Below are 26,498 nucleotides of genomic sequence, written 5' to 3' on the forward strand. Positions count from 1 at the left end.
TCTGACGGTACCGAAGAGCGAATCTTACTGTAGCATTGAAACTTAGTGTTTTGACAACTTTAATCCCCTTTTGAATCATTTTCAGCTGAATTTGTTTCGATCCGTAACAGTTTTGTATAATCAATAGTCCGTATACGCCTTTGTTAACAGCTAAGTAAACTTCAAAACACTTTTTCTCAAAAAACCCAAGATGAAATATTTTAAAACCTTCGCAGATTTGATTGTTAGGATCAATACTAACTTCCTGTGAAGATAAAACTGAGGTACACGAATGTTGCAAAAAAAGGGCCTTCAGATATAGCGTGTGTCGCCGATGACGATTTTGACATCCTGTTGCGAACAGCCGTCGTACACCTGCTCCAGCTGCGCATAGAACGCTTCTTTCTCGCCGTCAGGTCTCCCTTCGTGTGGGCTGTGCACGTTGATGATGCTGTAGTTCAAGCGTTGGTGTATCTTACCCAACACTACAAAGCCGGTTCCCAGCTCGTTGGTGGTGCCACAGCTCTGGTAGAAAGTAGCCGCTCGATGCCCGCTTTTCCATACCTTTTGTCCTGTCCAGCAAAGTTCCTGCAGTGCTACGACTTCGAAGTTGCGTGGTTGAAGTTCGGCATAGATTAACCAATCGCAGCCCGGGAAGCCGAGCGATTTGCAGTTCCATGTTCCGAGTTTCCAACCGCAGTCCTTATTTCCCGGCGTAGGTCTGTGCCGATTGTTCCGATTCGTATTTCTTTGTTCGGCTAGAAGCAACGCATAGCAAAATAAGCAAATACGCAAATCTCTTTTCTGAGGTTGGAATCGATGCTACCAAATTCGTTTGAAGAATTTACTTTTAAGCGGTAAATGACGCGATCGTTGCGGTCGATTGAGAAAACGGAATAGTAATAGTGGGAGATTCGTGGAACTAATAGTATTTAAATTGAACGTTAAATTCGGGTACGACGATTGAGGAGCAAGAGTTGCGTCTATTCGTCTGTGCAAAAAGTAAACGTTATTATCGAGCCATTTCGAAAAATCCAATTCACTTTTCTTTAAGCTCCGAATCTAATATTTTCGAAATTATATTGAAATATTTATTAAATGCTGGGGCGAATTTAAAAGAAATTAAAGTGTATATTCCAAAGAAATTCTGAGGAGGATATCAAACAAAATCAGGGAAAACATTCTAAGAGAGTTCTGATCAGAATTCCACGATAGTTTTGAGATAAAGTCAGAAATTCTGAAATGAATTCCAAGGAATCCTGTGGAGAAAATTTGGATGTTCTGAATAGTAGTCCCAGGTGATTCAGTGGAGAATTTATGGGAATCTTGAGGCAGAATTGTGATCAGAGTTCAAAAACAATTATAATCAGAATTTAAAGGGTGTTCTGAGGGCAATTTTAAAGGAACACTGGGAAAGATTCAGAAAAGAACTTCATGGGAATTCCGAGAAAAACATCAAGGGAATCGTACTCTGAGGATAATTCCAAAAAAATGGAGGAGAAAAAGTGAATGGAAAATTCAGAAAAGAATTAAAAGGGATTTCTGAGGAAAGTTTTGAGTTCAAAGACAATTTTCAGAAGATTTTTTTCTCATAAAAAAAGGATTCCAAGGAAATACTTATCAGTGTTTCAAAGGAATTTCAAGGTACTAAGATAGTTTTTTCAGAGAATTTTCTGGTAAGCTTAAGGAGAATTTCGTAATAATTCTGAATGAAGCCTGGTTAAAAGAAATCTGGACGCAGGTTTCAATGGGTCGTCACGTCCCTAGTGATCCAACATTTTGTTTACTATACTGGTAAAATTTCACAACTTTCAATAAGAAAATAAATTCTGCACAAATACCAGGAGAATCCCTCTCCTTTTTTATCAATTTATTTGATAAGGCTCAACCGAATTAACTTTACAGAGCCGAGGATTCTTGTTCACTATACAATATATTTTAAAACGATAGTCAAAAGGTACAACCAGGCATGGAAAATCATTTACATTCATTTTGTGCATTCATTTACATTCATTTGCCCCTAACTTTTTGCATCAACCGGATTCCGCAAAATGATGTAAGGAGTTTTTGTAGGTTTTGTTATTAGCTACAACTTAGTCAACAACTCAAATTCGTGTCTCTTATGCATGACGAACCAGAGCGAACAGAATCCACTACTGTTTTTCAGTGAATGTATTTTACATTCACTGAAAAACAGTAACAAGTTCTGCTCGCTCTAATTCGTGATGCATAAGAGATACAGATTTTAGTTACGGGCAAAAGTTGTAGCTAATAACAAAACCTACTAAAGCTCTAAACATCGTTTAGCGGAATGCTGTTGATGAAAACAGTCAGAGGCAAATGAATGTAAATGAATGAATGAAATGAATGTAAATGATTTTCCATGCCTGGGTACAACACAATAAACATTTTATCTTCCGCTATCCAATAAGCCTCCTCCACCAGAACGGGAGCCGCTTCCAGTGGTTTCATTGTATGGCAGATTCGCCAACGAGGGTCAGAGCGCTTCCATTGCAGCAATGGATGCAACACGTGGGCAGCACTCACACATTCATCACGAAACGGTTGCTGTTGATGAGGAACAATGAGGAGGACGACATAATGGTTGCTGCCGAGTAGACAGACGATCGCGTGACACACGTTGAGAGCGGTCTGCTTCTGTCGACAGCCGAGTGAACACTCAAATCCCTCTACTTACGATTTAAAAGTTGTGTATTTGGATCACTAGGGGCACGATGGTGCATTAAAACCTGCGTCCAGATTTACTTTCAACCAGGCTTTAGGCAATATTGAATTTTTTTAGTTGTCTCTTCGCAATGTAGAATGAATGTCAAACAAAGTAAAACAAATGTTCTTGTACGCTAAACATTCGCTAACTGAAATGGACTATGAATATTTTGAAAATATCAAGTTACCGTGGCCAAATGTCGACCACTCTCAACAACATTTGAACCTGCGACTTAGTTTTGACAATTATCAAAAAAGGGCTCCGATTTTTAGTGTATACACTTTTCCTTTAATTGCAAATGCTGTTTCACAAATGATAGCGAATTCTAGAGTTTAATTTGGAAATGGGTCTAATGGTGGCTTATGGATCAAAAGATTGGGTCCATCGATAAAAATTTCCTGTCCTATATTTTTTTCTAAGAACAATGCGTCATCCGAACAATACAAATGGACATTTTTATTTGCTATTGAAAAATTGTCAAAAATTACTTTCCTTAGAAATGAATGTATGGGACCAATATTAGGGACACTTAGGTCGATATTAGAGACGATTCTCCCATCTAATTCTCGGGTTTTTCCCGGCTATTTTCCGATTTTCGCAATTTGCTGGCCACCCCGAATTCTATACTAAAGCTTATGATTAAATGTTTGACTATATTTGAATTGCAACTGAATTTATATTTTGAATTTCCAGGTTTTTTTTTAAATCGGTTACTTAACTAATTTTCCTAAAGTTTTTGGAACTTCTCAAGAGTTCTCAAAATGTTCCAGATGTTATCAATCAGACTTAAAGATTCTGACTTAATATTTCTGAAATTCTCGGAACTTCCCCGAACTTTACGTAACTTATGTAAAAATATTTAAGCATTTCTGAATTTCTGTTGACTTTTAGATGCTCTCTAGATTTCCCAGAAATTCATTCCTGAAGTTCTCCTAGACATTTTCTGGACTTTTTATGTGATATATTATTTATTTAGGCCTTGCAATACATAACATTTTCAAGATATTTAAAAAATATCAATCTTCTTGACTCAAAATTAAATCCAGCTCGCCTACATCGATTCTATTATTAATATTCACATTAACAAAGTAAATGAACGTTTTAAAAATATAATTTCTTATCGCTGTTGTCATGTTACCCACAAGCCGTACAATCGTCGAAGCTCAGCCTCTGCCAGCCGCCGAGCGTCGTCGTCAATTTTCGCTGGATGTGTGCCCAACCTGCAGCAACTCGAGGGCACTCGCAAAACTTATGTTGCAAAGTCTCGATTCCTACCGCACAGTGCTGACAGTTTGGGTCGTTTGCATGGCCGATGACGTTTATCAGTCTACGGTGCTCCGTCTTCTCGTTCACTAGCAGGTAGAGATCAGTCCGCTGGCTCGTCGATAGCCTGCTCGACGATATGTTAATCCAAATCTTTTTCCAATTGATGCCTGATCGGATGGTATGCTCTTGCTGTCCCATCCCCACCTCGCTTTTTAACCAACACAATAGTGCCATCGGCGAATTCAAATGGGAGTTCATTCGTCATAGCTTAATTAATAACGAAGTAGAGCTCTCGATAGATGGCGTCGAAGGTTCGTAGGTAGAACTCTACCGGCAAACCATCGATCCCTGGTGATTTACGTTTTTGCGACGTTCGGATGGAGTTTTTCAACTCGTCAATGCTGATCTCTGCCATTAGAGCTGCGTTGGCTTCGTCGTTCTCGGGTGCGGCTCTCTCAGTTCCGAACATTTCTTCCCCCCACCTGCCTCGTCTCTTCCGCCGCATACAGGTCCCTGAAGTATCGAAACATGTGTTGCTCGATCTCCAGAGAGCCTTGTACTTTCATAAAATCCCTGGAACTGTCTTGATGTTCTGTGATCTCCCCTTCAATGCTAACGGAATTTCCCATAAAGCATGAGCATGATTGACCGCCCACGGTTGCTACTCTGTTATTGCCAGACCAGCTGTAATTACACAGAGAACCAATAGACGATGCTTGGGACTAGCAATCATCCTCAATGTGTAAACACTGGTAATCTCAAAGGTAGGAATGTGTTGACGTGACACTCGCTTTGATGGAAGCCGAGAACGCCTCTGCACTTCCACGAGGAATCATTGGGATATTGGGTAATATGGTTGGGTTTGCAGCAGGGTTCGGTTTGGTAAACGATAAGCTGAATTGATGTCCTAATAATCATATAACGCGGAGGAGCTTGGGATTGAACCCACGGTCTTCTGCAAAAACGTTTGCCACTAGGCAGACGAATTCCCTTTTAATCATCGAGTTGCTGTTATTACCATGTAGTCATGTTAGCAAATAAAACGATTGACGAATCTTGAATGTGGATGGGCTTGATATTAGACTCATGATGTTCTGCTCAGTAAGCAAAACCGGTTGTTCTAAGGCCACCGAGCCCCTCATATCGCATTATAGCGTTACTCAAGTTTTTATAACTATTCAAACCCTGCACCGACGACAACGAAAAGTTTTACAAAATACACGATAAACACGCGATCTTACCATACATTTTTAATATGAAAGGACCTGGGACCGCGTTTTTCTGCTCAGTAAGCAAGCCACTGCAACCAACGATCTTTGAAATCCTTAAACTAAAAGCTACGAAAGAGGTCTTCATTAAGATCCACTTTCACGCGACGTTAAATGTTTCGATGGTTCAGGCAATCATAACAAGCTATGACCGACGTGACGATTGTTTAAGACCTGGTTGAGCAAGCTATTCAAATGAAATTACGTTCTCGAATTTCACTTGGCATGTAATGAACAACAGAAATACGCGATAATTCATATTTTCAGCGGTTGGTGGTTAATTTTAAATATACTAACGGTACTGCCTACGACTACGACGGCGATTACGACAACGACAACAGCAAATTTGTAACTTGCTATTTGTCTAGGATAAACACCTTTGCCTGGCATCTCCACTGGTTCCTCATGTCCGCTATCTGCCACTGCTTGCAAAATATCTAATAGCAATTACCTTTGTTGTAATACTTCCTGTATTGCCATGGTCATCTGGGAGGAGGGTCGCATCTAGTGCTTTCCCCAGGAACCGTTCACGGCCACCAGATACTGCCCGTCCATTCTTGGGCGTATCCAGCGAGGCATCCTTCAGATTACTTACAATCTCCGACACTCAATGCAAATCGCAGGCACACTTACGATAGTTAAAAAAAACACACACCCCGTGCAAAGAAACGGATCAAATAAACGTCATTCTCGCGAAAGCACACCCGTCGTCCTGCTAACGAAATTTCCCATAAAATCTTCAAACTTTTTTGAAATACCGTAGATTTTCCTGAAGTTTCCAAAATTTACTATATGTTCTCGGAACTTCTCATGAGTTCCTGAGATTTTCCTAGTATTCATGAATCTCTGATATTCTCTGTTTCTGGAATTATCGGAACTTATTTGAAGTTCTCTGGACTTCGGTGACGTTTTCTAATCTTTTCTGAAGCTTTCTTAACTTCTTTGGCGTTCTTTTTTGGACATCCCTGATCTCAGAACTTCTCTAAGGTTGATGTTGCTGAAATTCTAAATCAAAATAATGTATGCGGTTCCAAGATTGTAACACTTTATTGAAATTCATGGAGCTGCCCCGAATTTTTCGGAACTAATTCTGCAAGATCTTTAAGCTACCCTCAAAGAATAGATATAGACGTTCCTCTCTTCTTTCTTCAACATCTCTAAACTTTCCTAAACTTTATTGGAACTGGTTTAATGTCCCAGAAATCATCCTGAAATTTATGGACCCTTCAAAACTTCAAATCCTATTTAATACTTTTTGTAGACTTTCCGGATAACTGTGAAGCGTTGGACGAGATCAGATAATCAAATTTTCAATTATTAAAATTGTTGGAAAGCTTAAAAGTCAAAAATTGTGTGTTACCATAATCTGACCCTCACTGTACCATGAAACAAAAGTCTGACAGTATGTAATTTTCAAAAATTACAAACTGATGTTTTTCAACTTTTAGTGTTACCAAATCATTATTTATTTATTAAATATACCAGACCTGCTGTTCGATTGCGTCAAAATGGCACTGCAATATCAGACTCAGTTATCATCCTATACGTCAAGAGTGAAGATGAGATCATCTCCGTCAACCGACAGCCCTCCAATCAGTAACTGTTGCTGCTGTTGAACGAACCGTGACCTTCGCGTTGTTGCTTTATGCTTTGTCGGAAAGATCTCTGTTATCATACCTGTTGTCGGACCTACAGCTTATACTTCCTTGAATTTATCACAGTTTTGTCTTTTCCTTTGTTTATACCGTGTGCCCCCCCAGTTCGGAACGGAACAAAAACACCTGATGAGTATGATCATCTGTTGTTATGCTCCCTTCCCCATCCCTTCCACCTGAGAGGTTCCAACCGTTTGAATCAGAGATCACGAACCACGATGACGTTGATCAGCTGAGGTATCCACACAATTATCTTGCATATGCCTTGCACGGTGTGCAATTTTCTACCTCCTGCCTACGGTTGTTCGTTCTCTATAGAAGAATTTGCCCCAGGAAAGCGGGTAGAAGTTTTGCATGACGTATGCTCGTGTGGTTGTTGTTCAGTCATTTAACCGAAAAGTCCACCGCAAATAAATAAGCTGCTGCTGTTGATGCATGCCCACGGGGTCTAGTCTGAAGCAGCCCGTTTTTACCCACGCTGTGCAGTCGAGCATGTGTTGGGGGAGATGAAAAAAAAAGGTTTACATGCTTGAATTATAAAGAGATGCACTACATGAGATGAGGTTGGGTTTTGTTTTGATTTGAGTGTTGCGAAACATTCGCAGGTCAAGATTTTAAACATTCGTACTGATCACCTGTCACACACCCAACAAGACGCTGGGTATGGAGAACGTAACTATTCTAGTTTCTTACGTATATGTGTGGAGGGATGATTGAGCAAGCAAATTGCAATGAGATGGGATCTGCTTCCTGGTATTGTGTTGGTCAGCATCCGGAGAATACATACGAAAACCAAACCCAACGGCCAGCACATCAAGTGTTGTTGTTACGAGAAGTATAATGATTGTAAACGACAGACTTGTAGAGCGCAAGTAACTTTTCCCAGAATCTACATTTTCGTACAGAAACCTTACAAGATGATTAAAATACTTTTTTGAAGTCTTTCGATGATCATGGCACAGAATCTGTATATGCGGTGATTGATTATAGGTTTGTAAAAAGAGATGCACTTAAATAATATACAAAACATTAAAGGGAATCTTGTATGCTTCGGTTGGGTGCAGACATTTGGTTAGCTGCTTCACAACCGTGCCAGATTAGTTTCATGGATTATTTCTGTAAAGAAAGACATGCAAACAAACTCTCGAAGGAAATTGCATAAATTTTCCCACGAATGTGTTACTCACACCTACCTGGAGTAAGAGTGTTTGTAAATAAAAGGTAGCCTCGATAAAAATAAAAACAAAATAATGACCTACACAACGACAAGTTCCGTGACGCTATCGGGATGTTTTTATTTCCTAAGAACAAGAAGTAAAGATAAGCTTCCTTGAGACGCAATTTCTACGAGACGTTTTCTGCGCGTTGCTCAATGCAACGAAATGATTTGCGCTACATTATTTCATCATTATTGCGATTTTTTTTGTAAATCATAACTAAGACCCGGATTTAGTTTACACAATATTATTGTTTTAAATGTGTTTGAAGATAAAATAAAAATTTGTTAATGACTATGCCATCACTGTTTGCTACAAACAGATGCAATCATCCAAACAGCAAGCAGCCCGTAAAAAAAGAACCGTAGAGGTACAATGAAATGTATTGTAACCGTACAATAGAGTTTATGGTATTTACAATAAATCGTATTCTCCGCAACGATAAAATAACAATAGAATGTATTGTTTCTACAATATAATCAATGGTAAATGGGGGACTATACAATAGATTAAGGGGGTCGTTATGTATCTTAACCATACGAAAAATCACTATTTCCCGAACAAACTTGAACCATTTACCATTAATTGTATTGTTGTTCTATTGTTGAAAACTCTTACTATATGGGACGTATTATACATCTATTGTAATAACAATATGTTAAAACTTCGTGTACTATATACACACAATAAGATCGATTGTTGGCAATAGATTTACTTGTAACTGTATTTTATTTTATGGTAATTGTATGGTTATTTTTTTCCGGGAGAGACAAGAAAACTATTTGAGCTGAAATTTTCATAGCTCGCATTAGCTTCTACTTGTAGAAAAAATATCATGTCAATCTGACGTTTGTTGTTAGGGATAGAGCGATTTCCCCGTTTTACTTAACAACGATCCTTTCGAGCGGTTTTGCACGATGCATTGTTGTTTATTAATTTGTTTGATAAGGCTCACACGAATAAACTTTACAGAGCCGAGGATTCTTGGTAGCTATACAATACATCTTAAAACCAGTGCTGTGCATTATCATAACGGTTATTGTACCTTGACGGTCATCCTCCTATAACCGTCACATATAAAAAATGATGGTCAACTAGCATATCACTTGGAAATACCTTTACCTCACTAGACCGTCTTTATCAAAGCCATCCATGACAGTTAGATTAAATGACAAGGAGAGAGTAGCAAAATCATTCACTCACTGATCATCTCTGTTGAACATTTATAAGTGGGAAGTGAGAATAATGCTACCTCATTTTCCTGTTCTTGCTAAAAGTTGTTAAGTTAAGAACATACGAAACATTTTGAAGAAAACGGTTCAAATATGTGGGTCCTGTTACGTTACAATGTAGAAAAATATCCGTTTATCTTCAAAAAAAATTTTACTTGCCACTACCACTTTTTTATGTTCCATCGGCAATATCAATTCTCTCATACGTACGCGTCATTGTGTACGATGCTTAATAAATCTCAAAACTGACACAACTCACAATTAACAAGCTCACGAGAATTAAATAATGTCAAAACAAATAACTTTTCAACATGGTTACGTTTCGTGCGAAAAGTGAAGCGAAAAATCTAAGATTTTTTAATTGCTCCGAAAATATGCAAGGACCATCATGGAACTGGAGCTGGACCTTTGACAAAATCAGTGCGAAACCGAACTTTTTGTCAGTGCGAAACTCAACCTGAGCTGGGTTTTAAAAGCAAACGAACAAACTGACGTTTGTCAGAAAATAGGCAGATCCAATCTTGATACCCGATCCAGGTTGCAACTGAATAATAAACGAATTTGCTATTAATTTTAGCGATGATTTATTGAAATACACTGCGTTTCCTTACGGAATTCAGAAGTAACGATTTGAAGATTTCTTTGTTGATGGATACCAATGGTTGCTTTGATTGTTGAAACCTCAAGTGAAGAAAATGTGTATTTATAATGCACCGTGCAATAATTCAATACCAACAATTGCAAAGGCCTCAACTCCATTTTGTAAACAAACCTTGCAAAGCCATTTTGTCGCGAACCGAAGTCCGCCAACGCAAACGAACAAAATTAACAGGTAGGTAGAATTCTCCTCTTCTCGATTGTGATTAAGGTTTGTGAATGTAGGTTTCGTTTCGCGAGAAAATGGCGTTACAAGGTCTGTTTACAAAATGGAGTTGAGGCTTTTTCAATTGTTGGTCTTGAATTGTGTAAGCATTAAAGAGGGATGGGGTGCTTGCAATTTTCTAACGATATCTTTACTAAAAAGGGACATATCTTAAGGATAAGGAAATCAAATGCAAAATCCTGTAGGATATTAATAAGAGTGGAGGAGCAATTGATTTAGGATAAGATATTAATAAGAGTGGAGGAGCGAAATGATTTTACAAAGTCTTACATTGGGAGAGGGCGAGTTGAAATATTCCGAAAAACTGCTAACGTTATTGTATGACCCTTGAATTTGATGCTTGTCAACTTTTTTTCTGAAATAATCCTGAACTGTGGTAAACCAAGCAAATATTGTATTGAGATATACAATGACTTGTTCAACAGTTCATCGTTTGATTACTCAGCAATAGCACCTCTAGCTACAATTCATATTTAACGGGGAATTGCTATTTACGCAAGGCTTTTTTTTTACGGATCCCTTGATACTTGGGCCTGGTAATGTGGATACGGTATGCGGTCAGCATCCTTATTATTCGAGCTCAAGCGTCACGGTATCCGGAAAAATAAATAGCTGCAAAATCTCTATCCATGAATCAGCATTCTTGACTGCAGGTAGTACGTGTTCATGCAGAAATGAATTCTCGCAATAATAATTTCTGGTAAGACTTTTTCCTTGATACATCCCAACTATCGCCTTATCTGTATTTTTCCTCGGTGATATGATGGTACCACATGATAGATGTTAGTGATATTGCGAATGAGTGAGAAAAGCAAAAACCGTTATCTCACGGTTGTTGTATCATAATGGTGAGTAGTTTTACGGAGAGAGGGTTCTCAGTTGTGTTGATTATTAACCGTAGGAATCTCTTTTGTCAATCTAAAGGCTGTCAGTACCGTGATGCAACTCAGCACTGCTTAAAACTATAGTCAAAAGGTACAACACAATAAACACTTTATCGTCCTCTATCCAAAAAGCCTCCTCCATCAGAACTGGAGCCGCTTCCAGTGGTTTCATTGTATGGCAGTTACGCCAACGGGGGTCAGAGCGCTTCCAAAACGTGGTCAGCACTCACACACTCATCACTAAATGGATGCTTTCCAAAGTCGACGACGCATCGACCGAAAGAACTGCTGATGACGAACAATGAGGAGGTTGGTTGCGGTTGCGGCCGAGAAAACAGACGATCGCGTGGCACACATCGAGCGTGGCCTGCTTTTGTCGACAGCCGAGTGAACACTCATTGCACGATGCATAAACAGTCAAATTTGAATTGAAACCACAAAGTTGTGAGCTTTGAATAGCAAATAAGAAGCATAGAGTTTTGTTCTCCTATCTTTTGGACATTCAATGCAACAATTAAAACTTAATTTTGGTTAATTTTGAAAATCGACTTTTGGGCCAGTTAGATTAGAAGAAATACCCCTCTGTACGACGTTTGCAAATAGAATATATTTTTTTTAATTAAGAAAAAGAGGGATGCGTGCCTGTTCAGATCTTAATTTGACCTAAAAGTAGTATGTTTCAATTATTGTGGTTAAAATAGCAGAAGGTCGATTGCACGTGCAGTGATCACTTGGCGCGTAATGACCCATATTCTTTAATTAAAAAGCAAGAGGTTGTATCCAAGACACGACCGTAGATTTGACTTAGGATTACGAAAGGTAGTTTTGATGTCACAGCAAAAGTATAGTAAATATTAAATTGATTTCTTAACTCGTTATCAGTGAAGTAAGTAAGTTGAAATTCGGAAGCAATTTGAGAGTTCTGTTTTTGAGGTGCTCTGTCGATGTCCATGTAAAGGGTGTCCACGATGAAATTGAAACACTATGAAATTGCTCTAACTTTTTAACCGTTGGGTAGAATTTAATGAAAATTTGGGTGGATTTAGTTCATAGTGCATTATTTACATCCTGCATGTTTTAAAGTCCTGTGATCAAAACTCGCGGAAATGGAGTCGAAAGAACAGCTCGTGCGTGATAAAATCTTGCGCATTCATCACGAGAACAAGGATCTCTCGCATCGTTCCATCGCTAAAACGTTGGGAATCGCGAATTCCACGGTGTCGCGAGTGATTAAGCGGTTCGAGGAACGGTTGACCACCGATCGGAAGCCCAGAAGTGAAGGAAAAAGTATTCCGTACAACACCAAAAATCACAACCGCGTAGTTGGGGCCTTCAACCGAAATCCGAACGCCTCCGTTAGGGATGTGGCTAAGAAGCTGCACCTAAGCCGAAGTTTTGTCCAGAAGGCCAAAACTAAGGCTGGGCTTCGAACGTTCAAGGTACAAAAGGCCCCTAATCGCGACGAGAAGCAGAACAAGTCCGCCAAAACCCGTGCCAGGAAGTTGTACCTCAACATGCTGACGAAAGTTGAATGCTGCATCATGGACGACGAAACATATGTGAAGGCCGACTTCAAACAGATCCCCGGCAACCTGTTTTTCACGGCCAAGGATAAGTTCAGCGTTCCGGAGCATGTCCGCACTCAGAAGATGTCCAAATTTGCGAAGAAATTCCTGGTTTGGCAAGCCATCTGCACGTGCGGGAAGCGGAGTGCACCTTTCGTGACCCAGGACACGATGAACGGACAGGTGTACATAAAAGAGTGCCTCCAGAAGCGGCTGCTTCCTCTCCTGAAGGCCCACAACGTCCCAACAATCTTCTGGCCGGATTTGTCCTCATGCCACTACTCCAAGGACGTGCTGAAGTGGTATGCGGACAATAAGGTCAATTTCGTGCCGAAAATGTTCAACCCTCCCAACACTCCGGAGCTCCGCTCCATCGAGAAGTGCTGGGCGATTATGAAGCAGCACCTTCTTAAACGACCTAAGGTAGTGAAGACAGTCGAGGAACTGAAGAAAGTATGGGTTTACATGCAAAAACCGGTTGATTCACAGGTTGTGCAGAATCTTATGGCCGGGGTTAAGGCCAAGGTGCGGGCATTTGCGTATGGACTGTAAATAAAATACGAGTAAAATGGTTAAATGAAGTTTAATAGTTATTTCTCAATCCCTGAAAATTTGATGGCAATCGGATGAAAACTCGAATTTTGCGAATCAATTTTGTGTGTGGCAATTTCATCGTGGACACCCTTTAGTACAAGCCAATCCTGGACGATATGTCTTGGATACAAGCTCTTACTCTTTAGTTAACTCTTTTATCAGTCATTTGTGGTCGTGAAAAGGACCGATGGGTTGGAAGCTTGGAAGCCAGTTCAGAACAATGCTGTGGAATTTTTTCCATCAATCGCAGAATCTGAGCATACCGGACGGTACTTACGTTTATGCTTTCTATTAAAAGAATATTTTTTTGCAACAATTCTCTTAATAGGAGGGGCTTAAACTTTGCATCAAAAGGCATATCGATAGGTACCGTCCGGCTTGCTCAGTGCTTGGCATCAATATTCGGCGACTGTGTTAGGGAAACCACTTTTCCCATCACGGAAACGCCTCGTTTTCTGATGACAAAATTACGCATTTTCGCGCACAAAACACACGTAATTTTTATAAAAATTATACATAATACATAATAAAAAAAAGCGTAATTTCTTGCTAAATTGTTTTCAATCGCGAGATATTCGTGTTTTTTTTTGCTTTTTCTAGCGTTCTGGAGAAACGTTACGTGTTTCTGGTTAATTGACATGGTCATGTGGTATTCGGTCGTGGCGAGATTTTCTATGTACCACTTCAATACTTGACGCATTTGACCACAAAACTTTGGTTGCTGGGTATATTATCAAAGAGGGGTGAAAAAATAATTATTTATGGTGGTCCTGAAAAGAATCGTTTTGTCGTGATGGTTTAGTAATGCTGAGCTATTAGGGTATTCAACACGGATTAGGCTGACGAGCTGTATGTTGGGTGACGCGCTCGGCATAGATGGCCAACAGCGCCTCACGACGAGCAACTGATCAGTAGCGGTGTAACTTCTTCTTCCTTCTTCAGAGATTGGATCACTCAGTGGGCTGCAGTTCGAACGTCCGAGCAGCCTTTCGTCGTGTGGAGAACAATCTACAGCCACGTGCCATCGTTCGGTGAGACCGAAGTGAATTCGTTTTGAAAACTGTGTTAGAGAAAGCGCTTTTCGCAGTCAATCGGTGATAATTTTCATTTTTATAGCAACAGTTGCACATTTGTGCACTTTTCAATAGCGACCTTTTGAAAATTGATGAATTGTTGATTTTAGCAGATTCGTAGATGACATTCCAATCGATTGGCTTGTAAATAATTAATATCCATCTGCTATGGACAGAGCTATAAGTGGTCGAATCCTGACCCCTTTTCGTAACGCAGTCGATTTTGGTTGTTTGAAATTGCACACCCAATATGTTGCCGAAAGACGTAATCCTACGTCAAAAATTGTTAAACTTATATGATTTTAAAGGATTCAGTATTTTTACCGCGTTTTAGAATAAGCTGAAAAAGTTGGTAAAAATTCAAATGACCTTTATCCGTAAGGAATCACCAATTTCTATCATCAAATGTGGTTAATCGAACTAAGTCTATTTCACCAACAGTTCCGTAATTTTAAAACCCAGTAAAATGTTACTGACTGGATTAATGTGGAATCATAAGCTTTAAAATCAAATGTTATTCTTCTTATTCTTCTTCTTCTTCTTCTTCGCATTTCCAGCTTATTGCTTATCGCAATATTAGCTCATTGCGTGCTCTCTACTTAGTGTTCTTGATACACTTTCACAGAGCTTTCGATGCCTATACCATTTTTGCATTATTATACTTGTGTGACAAGTGAAATCATACTCTATACTACTTCCCAGGGAAGTCTAGAAATTTTTCAACCCGAAAAATTCTTGGATCGGACCGGGAATCGAACTCAGCCACCTAGCAGCGCCTTTACCGACTGACCTAAGGGAGTATTGAATGTATCATTCTTAATTCTTCTTCTTTTTCAATTGGACTTCTCTTTGGACCGATCGTGGTTAGTCCACCAAATCCAAGGAAGCCACAAGTCAAATGAAACCAAACAGCAGGCAATCAAGGAGCAGTTCATCAAAATCAATCGTAAGAAAATCTCTTTTACGACAACCCGCACTGCTCCTAAATTGCCATCCTTTGGTGGGTGCGGCGTGTGAATTTGATTTGAATTGCGCACGCTAACCGGATGAGTGATTTCTGATCACAGCCCATACTGCTAGCCCGGCTACCGTTCGTTGGCCAAAATCACCGTGTAATCATGGTCAGGCTACTCCTAACTATAGCTCCGAAATAAAGATACCTACTCTTCCACCTCGTCACCGCCGCCATCAAAAAGCCTTTTTCCACCCACCAGCATCGGGCGGCTTCCATCCAATAGGCGAAATCCGAATCAAGCAAAAATGCACTACCGGCCCAAGATTTGATTTATCGTTTGATTGTTAGTTTTCAATTTAATATCTCTATTATATCGACGATCGCTTTCTCTCTTTGTTGTGGCAGCAGCAGGGGGTTGTTGTCGAAAAATGGGCAAACTGCTGCCCTGCCGGCTGCGAACAGCATAAGATGATGCACTTGTTTTGTTCATTGCTTCTCTTGGCACCTTTAAATCATAGACATACACCCAGACGAATCGCACTGTTCCGTCCGGCGATTATGATAATCCACAGCGGCAAATAATTGTTAAATGAAGAGAACAGAGAAGAGAGAGAAAAAACTTTCTCAACGCCGTCTTGGAGAGATGCATCTCCGCGTGCGGAGATTGCGCAACGTTTGACGATTAAAATTTGGTCATCTGCAAACAATACAACACGTTTGACCGCACCAGACAAATATGGGTGAGATTGTGTAAGTCGCGCGATGCATTGTATGCTTACTCGGAAGCTGCAGTTTTGAATAGTCCCACGAAGGGCAGAATGTCGCCTTAATAATAAGGAAACACTTCAATGCGCATTAACACGTTTTGCGCTGGCTGCTGATACACAACAGTTATTAGCAGATCGCAGGTGATGTCAATTGGTACCATCTTCGAAGGATAGCTAGTTGATACTTAACTACCAATATCTAGTAGTACAGTCAATTCTCCATATGTCGATGTTCTATATCTTGATATGTGACCACTTTCTTCTTTATGTCGATGGTTATCTCTGTCCCTTCAAATGGTCTAGTAGGCTTTTCTTGTTCTATATCTCGATCTCTCCATATCTCGATGGTCCCTTCAATGTCGAGATATAGAGAGTTGGCTGTACTACGTTAATAAAGCGGTTTGGTATTGGACACAGTCCCTAATATTGTTTCGGGATAGCGGAGATCCAGCCAGACCCACCTACATCCACGAAAAAAATTCTATATGCGCCTAAGCATATGTATACAATCAAGTAATTGTTCCAGCATGTAAACAACCACACCAAGCCATAAATACATTAGGCGTTAGTATCTTTCATTGTTTTGTCTGTAAATATGTGGTTCTAACGAGAAATTAAATTGTAGTTCTTACAACAAACTGTACAAGCGACTTTTTAAAGAATCAACTTAATTTGCACGATGAACTATCAGCAAATTCATACACAGAATCTGTGTATACATCACAGAATCTTACATTACAGAATCTGTACCTACGGTGATGGATTGCACATTTCGCTCATTTTTTCTTTTAAAAAGCTTTTCCCGAATCACGTTCGAACGATTCCGCTCGCACGACAACCGCCGGCTCTACCCTAATTACTCCCGCGCACTGATGTGGCTCGGGGCTGTCTGTGTTTACCTTCACAAGTCGATTCTGAGACAGTTGTGTCTATAGGAGCACGGTGGTGCCTCTTCTAACACTCTACCGACTACCCTTGTATCATTATTATCAGCCACGCAAACACGACTTTTGTTTTAGTTCGCTTTTATCGCTCCGCCAGTTGATAGTAGGTCCGACGTAAGTTCTACAGCAACCTGCCTGTGTCCAGCGAATTAACGCCAATAAATCGCCGGTGTGGGCGGACACGTTCTTTTGGGCCTCAAGCTCAAGGTTTCCAATCCGTCTCCGGCTACTTTATTCCGATTCTAATCACGTAGGTGCGTGCGTGTGTGTGTGCAACCAACCCTGACTGTGAACTGAACTTTATTTTTGTTATGTCAAAGTGACATTGAAACCTGGGTTGCATATAAGCAGTGCCTGATTTGTGCTCTATCACGTGTTCCTGTGATTGCCATCATCGTTGAAAAGATAATACGCGTTTTCGAGTGTTCTACGGTGTTCGTGTGAAATTTTCCTCGGATTTCCCATTCTTATCAAGTGCAATGTTGTATTCACCCAAGTGAGGGCAGCTTCGATGAGATGGGGTTAAAGTCGTCGTCGTCGATCGAGCGATAGTCCTAGTATGCCGTGGAATGGAATTTAATCTAAATTACCAGAGTAGGCCGTTGTTAAGGAGGTTGGCGGTGGGGAATGGTAGTGCTGGTATTTGTTTTCGTTATCGTAAAGCTCGTTTCTTGCGTTCAAGTGTTTGTGTCAGTGGCGCAGTGCGAGTCGATAAACAACTGAAAATTGTGGAAGAAATATGTGCTGATAAGATTACGCTACCTCGAAAACAGGTGACCCGATGGAAGGGGTGAAATGTTCATACTGATGCATTCTATAAGAAAAATCTTATGTGCATTAGTCATTGACGATTTGCAACTCTGTTGGTGACGTTACGAAAGTGAAGAAGAATTTGGATAATCACTTCAGATAAGGATAACATCATCAGTTAAATTTGGTGACGGAGAAATGAATCATAAAAATTAAATGTTTTCCTAAAAGCGTTAATCAGCTGTTCTTTGCGTGCGTGGTGGAACTATCTTGCAAGTCAACAGATCAAAATATTTATGGTTGTATCTTACTACTCATTTCAGTATAAACTGCTATCAGGAAACAAAACCCGAGCTAAGGCGGATATCAACATATTATCAAAATGATAACAAATTATGTTTTTGAAATCATGTGGATAACATATTTTGATATTCTTTTTTTAAATTTAGGTTGAATTCATAGTTTGGTTTTATTTTCATATTTCTTAAAAATATCATTGAAAACAAAATTTGATATTTGATAAAAAAGAGCATGTAGATTTATCACTGAAACCTATTTTTAAATGTTTTACTTTTTTTTAAGTCAAAATAAACTTGTTATCTAATAAACACTAGTCGTTACAAAATAATGCAGTGCAGTGACGATATAAAACAAGCAGCTTGCTGCTCTTTAGTAAACAACACAAAGATAATTTTGATTTTTATAGTTCTTTTAAACATTTATTTATTATTGTTGATATTAATCTACCTGCGAATTGAATCGATAAAAAATTGACTTCGTCCTGTTCCTCTTTAATTCTTATACTGATACATTGTCGTATATTGTTATTTAACTTTCGTAGGCTTAGTAGATTTCTTAGCTCATATTTAAACATGTTGGCTTAAATCTTATCAAATATTAGTTCTCTCCCAACAAAATAAATATCGTCCTTCATGTCTGTTTAAATATCTTCGATGCGTAGGAATTGAATACCGTAGCAATTTTGAATATCGCAAATTTAATAGAAATATTTAAATAGTAACACATGTTGTTGTTGTTTTTTTTCTGTCATAGTAATAATAACAAATTGATTATGCATCAAGGGGTATTCAACTCTGCACACCTTAATTTGTACCGAGTGATTAAGCTGTACATGTACCGAGCGTGTCTATCAGGGTCAATCAAAGCATGACTATCAAGGTGTCAATATTCCATGAGTTTGGCAACCCTGAAAGTTATGACTTGTGATTGTGTTTACATGCTCAATTTCTCAGATGGATCATGGCAAGCATTATCATTGAAACGTTAGCGGAATGGGAGGTGGAGGAGTAACTGGAAGGTGTTCAAGCAAATTCAACGCATCAATAAAATTCTGTCTCGATTATCCTTTAAACTGTTGATTCCTTGCAGGTTTACAGGAGCTAAGGAGAAACCCGATCGATGATGAATGAAATTTCTGTTTATTAAATCCTCCCCGTCCAAGAACTCAGAACTCGAACGGGCGAGAGTTCAATCCAACCATAGGAGTATCTTCGTCAAATCAGTTTTAAACCATCTGATCGACTCAGAAGTGCGGCATATCGTATCGCTGATTATGATGCCTTCTACAACCTCCTAATTACACACCACCAACCGTTCAAGTCTACTTAGCAGTTGTGGTTCCTACTGCAATGTACCACCGATTAAAACTATCAAACCACTGGTGGCGGTACTACCAACTACGATACTTTTAAATTTACCGTTAAATGCTTGTTCGATGACCAACTTTCCAGAGTTATGTCTGTTTGTCTGTGGTTTACTCATCAAGCGTCTAAAGCTTATCAATAATGTTTCTTAAGTTTCTTAAGTAGAACTCTGAAATTAACCCAGACTTAGCCCTTAAGGTCTCTTCAAGTGACTCTGAAGACCCCTATACTTATCCCGTAAGGCTTTTCAGCTCAATCCATACGACCTCTGGAGTTGACTGCTAAGGTATTTGCAGCTAACCCATAAGACCTATGAAGTTAATCTAAGAAATATCTGGAGTTAACTTTTAAGGTATCTATTTAGAACTCATAGGACCTCTAGGCTTGCCTTAAACAACCTTAGGCATATGAAACATTTAATTTAGTATATCCCAGATTTAAAATCGAGCAACTCGAGAAAATCGCGTACAACAGAATCCACTGTTACTAATTAAAATCCTGTCCCCTTGATATGACCATGGTCGATTTAGAGCCGGCAAACACATCTTTTCTAATGCAGTAAAACAATTAAATCTAAAAAAAAAAAAAATTTCAAAGTCTCAGACAGTGATGGCATAATCCTCTTTTTTCGCTCTCAAGGGCTCCCAATATCACGCGTGATATTGAAATAAAATATCAAGCATGACATTGATTTTACAACCTCCTTTGATATTGCCAGACTATTCGCAACATGTACAACATGTAGCTACGAGTTGACGCTACACAAAAATGATTCCGTTGCACATCGTTTACTTACCGTATGCGTGATAATGTTTGCACTAGAGATGGGCGATCAGATCCAGATCCGTTCAAAAGATCCGGATCAGCGCGGAGAATGAATGATCCACCGTTTTGTTTTTTATGAGAACCGACTCAGCGGTTCAGTAGAGTTCACTACTCTTTTTCTCTATGTTCTTGGATAGGAAGGATTGAAAACGAGCAGTCAAACATGATTCGGATCTCTCTCTCACTCGCTCTTACATGTTGCTTTGCTTCTATTCGTCTTCCCACATTTGACAACTCTCGTCAGGTAACCCAGCGGAAACCCGCTGTTGTACCCAATGGTTTTTGATGATACGTTTGAGACGAAGAATATTTTTTAACAAACACTTTTTACAATTTAGATAAAAAATTAATATAAATCGAATATTGGTGTATGTTTTCTAACAGTATTTTTTTTCGTTGAACGGATTTCAAATAATTTGGATTTTAGATGTGGAGGCAAATATAGCATTCTTCACATTATTTGAAATCTGATGATGCCGGTGTTACAACGAAATCCAAACGTTTATTATAACGCCCGCTGGGGTTGCAGAAGTTCATTTGCTGTTTTGCTGATTACTGCTGTCAAAATTTTGTTGTTGTGAGTGTGGGCTTTAAGCAAAACAAAATCCTCCAGCTGGAAGACAAAATTACGTCTATTTTCGTAATCTGTGAGTAACTAATTTGAATCATTGGTCATCAATTAAATCTTTACAAACAATTATGTATTCTAGGAACTAATTGCATAATGTCTGCTCAAGGAAAAGCTTCGAGTGAAATTTGGTATCATTTCACGAAGGAGGAGGGCAAAGGTAAATGCCGGCACTATTCTGCTTTGATAGCAACAGCCGGTGGTTCGACCGGAAACCTAAAAAGGCATCTTAGAGGCAAACATCCGACGATTCAGTTTTCGAGTGCAGATAGTCCTGAACCACCAGCAACATATGAAGAGATTTCAAATCCTGCAGCTGTAAGTACAGGCAAACCCAAGGATGATTTGGATCAATCTCCGGAATCAAGTTCGGCTCCAGTTTCCGCTCGATCTACCTCTCAAACAACAATGTCGAAATTTGTTGACATCGTCAAGCCAATGTCGGTGCAAAAAAGCAGGATTTTCGACACACAACTGATGAAAATGATATGTAAGGAATACCACCCGTTTTCAATAGTCGAAGATGATGAGTTTCGTAAATTTGTGAAAATGTTGTGCCCATCATACAAGTTGCCAAGCAGAAAGGCGTTAACAAACAGCTTACTCCCAACCGTTTACGATGAACTGTTGGCTAAAGTTATGAATGATCTGTCGGCTGCTTCGGCTGTTTGTCTAACTTGCGATGGATGGACCAACTCAAACAATGTCGGATTTTATGCTTTAACCGCTCATTTTTTTGGTCAGAATTCACGGCTCCAATCTTACTTGTTGGAGTGTTCCGAGTTCAGTGATAGACATGCTGGAGAAAACATTTCTGTTTGGATCACGAATGTCTTGAAAAAGTTTTCAATTCGGAACAAAATTATTGCTTTGGTTACTGATAATGCCGCTAATATGAAGACAGCTGCATCAAAATTGAACATTATTCATCTGTCATGTTTTGCTCACTCCCTCAATTTTATTGTTCAACTCAGCATTGCAAACTCCATCCAGCTGGTGGTAGATAAATGCAAGTACATCGTACAGTATTTCAAAAAAAGCAGTTCTGCGCTGGCTAAGCTTCACGAGATGCAAGGAAAACTTGGCATGAAAGAGCTGAAACTAAAGCAAGACGTTGCCACTAGATGGAACTCCACTTACGATATGTTGCAACGGCTTCTTATTAACAAAGAAGCTGTTGTATCAACCTTGGCATTGCTGGAATCGAAGCTTCGTTTGGAAACACGTGAGTGGGATTTAATTGAAAGAGCTGTCAAGATTTTGGAGATTTTTATGCCGTTACGGAGGAAATTTCAGCTGACAAAAATGTTTCACTGTCGAAAACTGCAGTCCTAGTCCGAATCATGAGCCAACAAGTTAAACAAAATTTGGAAAAAGAGTCATCATCACCAGGGATAGTGCGGAAGTTGGGACAGGAACTTCTTGATGGATTAGCCAAGCGGTTTTGTGGCAGGGAAACCAACGAGTTGGTGGGCCTGGCAGTTTTATTGGACCCCAGATTCAAGAAGCAAGTATTCAGCGAAGATTCGAACTATAATGAGGCGTATCAATCATTAATTGAGAAGATTGGACAAGCTGATCCTGGCAATTCAGATCAGCAGCACGAGCATATTGAAGGATACAACGAGAAACTATGTCGATCCATAGTTTGGGAGGAATTTGATGCAAAAGTCAATGAATTACAAAGCACCAAGGATCCGTCTGCATCGGCAATCGCCGAAATCGACAAATATTTGGTAGAACCAAGGATCCCCTGGAGGGGTGGGAGGCAAAAAAAATTGCTTTATCCAAGGCTGTAAAGGGTGATACGGTCAAAATTTGGTCAAGGGAAAACGCGTGTAAATCGGTGAAATCGTTTATTTAAAAAATCAAATTAAATTTCTTTTTCAAGTTCAATTAGTATAAAATTCAGGAAAAATATTCAGTTAGGCTTCCGCTTTTCCAAATCCGAATTGCCGGGCCTTACGCTTGACCCCTGCCATCAGATTTTGTACAGCCACCTTGTCCTCCTTCTTCGCCGCAGAAAGCCAGTTTGCCTTGAACTGCTGCTCGCCCTTAGCAGTTTTTTTGGTCTTCTTTAGGTTCCGCTTGACAATAGCCCAGTATTTCTCAATTGGGCGGAGCTCTGGCGTGTTGGGAGGGTTCTTGTCCTTGGGAACCACCTGCACGTTGTTGGCGGCGTACCACTCCATGGCCTTTTTACCGTAATGGCAAGATGCCAAATCCGGCCAAAACAGTACGGAACAACCGTGTTTCTTCAGGAAAGGCAGCAGACGTTTATTCAAACACTCTTTCATGTAAATTTCTTGGTTGACAGTCCCGGAAGCTATGAAAATGCTGCTTTTCAAGCCACAGGTACAGATGGCTTGCCAAACCAGATATTTCTTTGCGAACTTTGACAGTTTCATGTGCTTGAAAACATCTGCTACCTTTCCCCTTCCTTTTGCCGTATAAAACTCCTGTCCCGGAAGCTGCTTGTAGTCGGCTTTGACGTAGGTTTCGTCGTCCATTACCACGCAGTCAAACTTCGTCAGCATCGTCGTGTACAGCCTCCGGGATCGCGCTTTGGCCGTCGTATTTTGTTTATCATCGCGATGCACAGTGGCCGGAGGCCGGACGAAACCCAAATTTTTTTTTTTGTTATTTTGAGTATTTTATAATTTTCCAAGCTTTCTTACACTTTGAATAACGTTGTCGCAAAGTTTCATGACTATTGGATGTTATTTTGAATTTTGACAGCACTTTGAAGGCTGCGGTGTCAACAAATTTTAATGATTTTTGGTTCAAAAACTACATTTTTAAGGCTCACTTCAAATGGCTGTTACTCTTCCAATTTTAAACCGATTTGAGCACAACAAGTTTCATTTTGAAGTTTGATGGATAAACTTATTGTTCCATTCAAACCCATCCGTTTAGATTACTCTAAACTATGGAAAATGTTGATAATGTATGGTTAGTGGTATGATGAAACCTTATTTTTTTTGCAAATTCGTACTGTACAATCTTCTGAAACAGTCCGAAAAGGTCACATGATATACATTCTATAGGAAATTTCCTCAACTTTTTGAATTTATGCATCCCGACTTGCCCCTAGTTGCCCCAAGGGGTTAAAAACATATTTTAACCCTGTAACACCCAAGCCTGCTTTTTGGCAAGGTACGCTTAAACTGCTGGGACCAAACATATTGAATTTTCTACCAAATGGTGTGCACATGGTTAGAAAGATACATTGTTTATCTATCATTTCCATAAACATTTCAAGATAATCCGATGCAAAACCTTTCTGCTAAGTTATGATGAAAACAAATATTCGATGATTTTCTGAAAAATTATTATTTTTCAGATTTTGTCTGTAAAAAGTAAATTTTAATTTACCAGAATTCGCTCATTAATTCTAGACGCAACTGGCAAAATTTGGTGAAAACCTGTGCTATAGTATGCAAGAAATTAAAAAAAAACAAATCTTTTTTTACGAAAACTGCTCTAGACCAGCCGAATTGATCTAGATCAAAAAAAATATGTCAATTGTTCATATTTTCATGAAGGCCTATCGAAAGAAATTATATAGAATCAAATAAAAAATTTGGACATACGAGAGTTAATATAAAATGACCGGTATGGAGGACCATGGTGATTAGAAATTCAGAAGTAAATAGACATGTTACAAAAGGATTGGGAAGGGTATCCATTCAGTTTATATGTTTTTTATCGATTTTTTTTTCAAAAGTGGTTCATTTTGGTTTCAGTTAAGCTAATTTTATTAAGAAAAATAATGGTGTCTTAAAAATACTACTTTCACTCTTAGTCTTTTATAACACTAGCATTATCCTTACTACTTAATCGTCATCTTCATCAAAGATCAACAAATCTTGCACTTCCTTTGGGAAATCACTTTTCGGTTTCGGCTTGTTGTGTCGGAAACTGGATACAACTGGATCTGATGCAACCAACAATCCATGAAAGATGTCAATTATTGTCCGTTCACGGGATCCTTTCCAAGAATGGCTTTCACGCATTCGACGAATCTCCTTGTTCATGCTTTCTTGGGCCTCTTCAGAGAGCATACCGATTGGAATTGAAGATTGGTCGATAATTTCACTTCCATGAATCAGTAATTTATGAACTGTTGTTGGCATGTGATACCAACTATACAGTTTTACGTAGTGGTGAGCTGTTTCCGTCGCGTATGACTTGAATTTTGAAACATCAATGCTCTCACCACTAGAAATCGCTGTTAGTAAAGTCCGAAATCGCAGTATCAAATCCAAATCAATTCCTGTAATCTCCGAAGATACTTGTGCATTGGCGAAGAATCGTCTAGCCGTATTACCATTGTTGCTGGTGCCAAATCCTGAACGCGGTTTGTCGATGTGTAAACCCAGTCTATTGAAGAATTCATCTTGTATGCGCTTTTTGGCACGGTTGAATTGTTCGATATGAGAAGTTTTCACCCATTTGCAGAAACTGAGCCGATAAGCGATATGCAACAGGCACTCAAAACATCTTATCCAGCAATGTAGACTGCTTAGACCCAGATCTAAGAATTGAGTAACAGGCTTTTTCAACATTTTGTCAATTTCGTTGAATTCCGCTGACGTTGATTTACACAAGTAGCATCTTTGGGCGGATGTTGTGTGTGTTACGGCATTGATGGTTTTACCATCTACCATACTCATGATAAGCTCGAATGTGACACTGAATTCTGTGTCGTTAATTGTTAAAACAAACGGGTGCAACTTTGCGATTTCGGTATTCATCCGATCATATTCTTGACGGGTTGTGTCACTAGTTTCCTTAGCTAATTGTATTGAAACTGGTCGACAGTATCGGGTTGACGATGGATAACAGTTTTCCCAAATTACATTTACCCCTTCAACCAATTTCAATGGAACAAGAGATGTCAAGATAACATTAGCGTCTGAGCTACCAGCTTTTTCAAATTTTTGATTGTACTCAGTTAAAGTTGTACCATCCATTCCCCATTTTAGGATAAGACGTAAATCTTTATGACTCCAATTCATATAGTCTGACTCTACAAGATTGATTAATCTTGATGTAGTGTGGTTCAGAAGCTCTTGCAATTCAATTTCGCAATGTACTTCTGAAGAATTGAAATATTGGTTCGAAGGATAACACTTCTTTTTAGCGGCAGTGATTTTGTCATACGATGGGTAGATGTTTTTCGCTGGTTCTCTCACGATATTATAGCTACGCTTTGATAACTTTGCATCGATAAAAATAGCTAATGCTTGTTCATCAGACAACGTTTGTGAAGTGACACCAGTCTTCAGAATATTTGCAATGTCCCTCTGACCTTCAGACCGCAAAACGACTTCCGTAGCAAACCGCAACTCACCTATGAAAAGTATGAAATAGATATCTTCAAATATTAATATAATGATGGTGGAGTAAAATGAACCTACTAGAGCTACATGTTCGCCGCAAATCTTCAGTTTTGCGACGCTTGACTCGGTTGCAGTTATCGTCAAACTCCTTTGAAGGACGACCACCTTTATTTCTACCTTCCTCTGATGTTGATGAGCTAGGTCCAGAAAGCACAAGAAAATCTTCGAGCCATTCAGCGTTTGCTTTTAAGAAGCGTTCCTTCATCCGTTTTGCGT

At 39.3% G+C, this 26,498-nt stretch overlaps 1 protein-coding gene across 2 annotated transcripts in view; it reads left to right on the top strand.

The window, feature by feature from the left end:
• Nucleotides 1–26,498, top strand: part of LOC135702476 (uncharacterized) — a 518,995-nt gene that overhangs the window by 311,092 nt on the left and 181,405 nt on the right. Inside the window, exon 1 of one of the 2 annotated variants that reach the window (XM_065223518.1) lies at nucleotides 17,168–17,260. The exons of the other annotated variant lie outside the window; for it this stretch is intronic. The gene's annotated coding sequence lies outside the window, so the exon portion shown is untranslated. Of the gene's footprint in view, nucleotides 1–17,167; nucleotides 17,261–26,498 lie in introns of those variants that run through there. 2 annotated transcript variants of the gene reach the window in all.

Source organism: Ochlerotatus camptorhynchus, unplaced genomic scaffold (genome assembly GCF_037179485.1).
Source record: "Ochlerotatus camptorhynchus isolate MF236.1 unplaced genomic scaffold, CSIRO-AGI_Acam_v1.1 ptg000193l, whole genome shotgun sequence".
NCBI classification, from domain to species: domain Eukaryota; kingdom Metazoa; phylum Arthropoda; class Insecta; order Diptera; family Culicidae; genus Ochlerotatus; species Ochlerotatus camptorhynchus.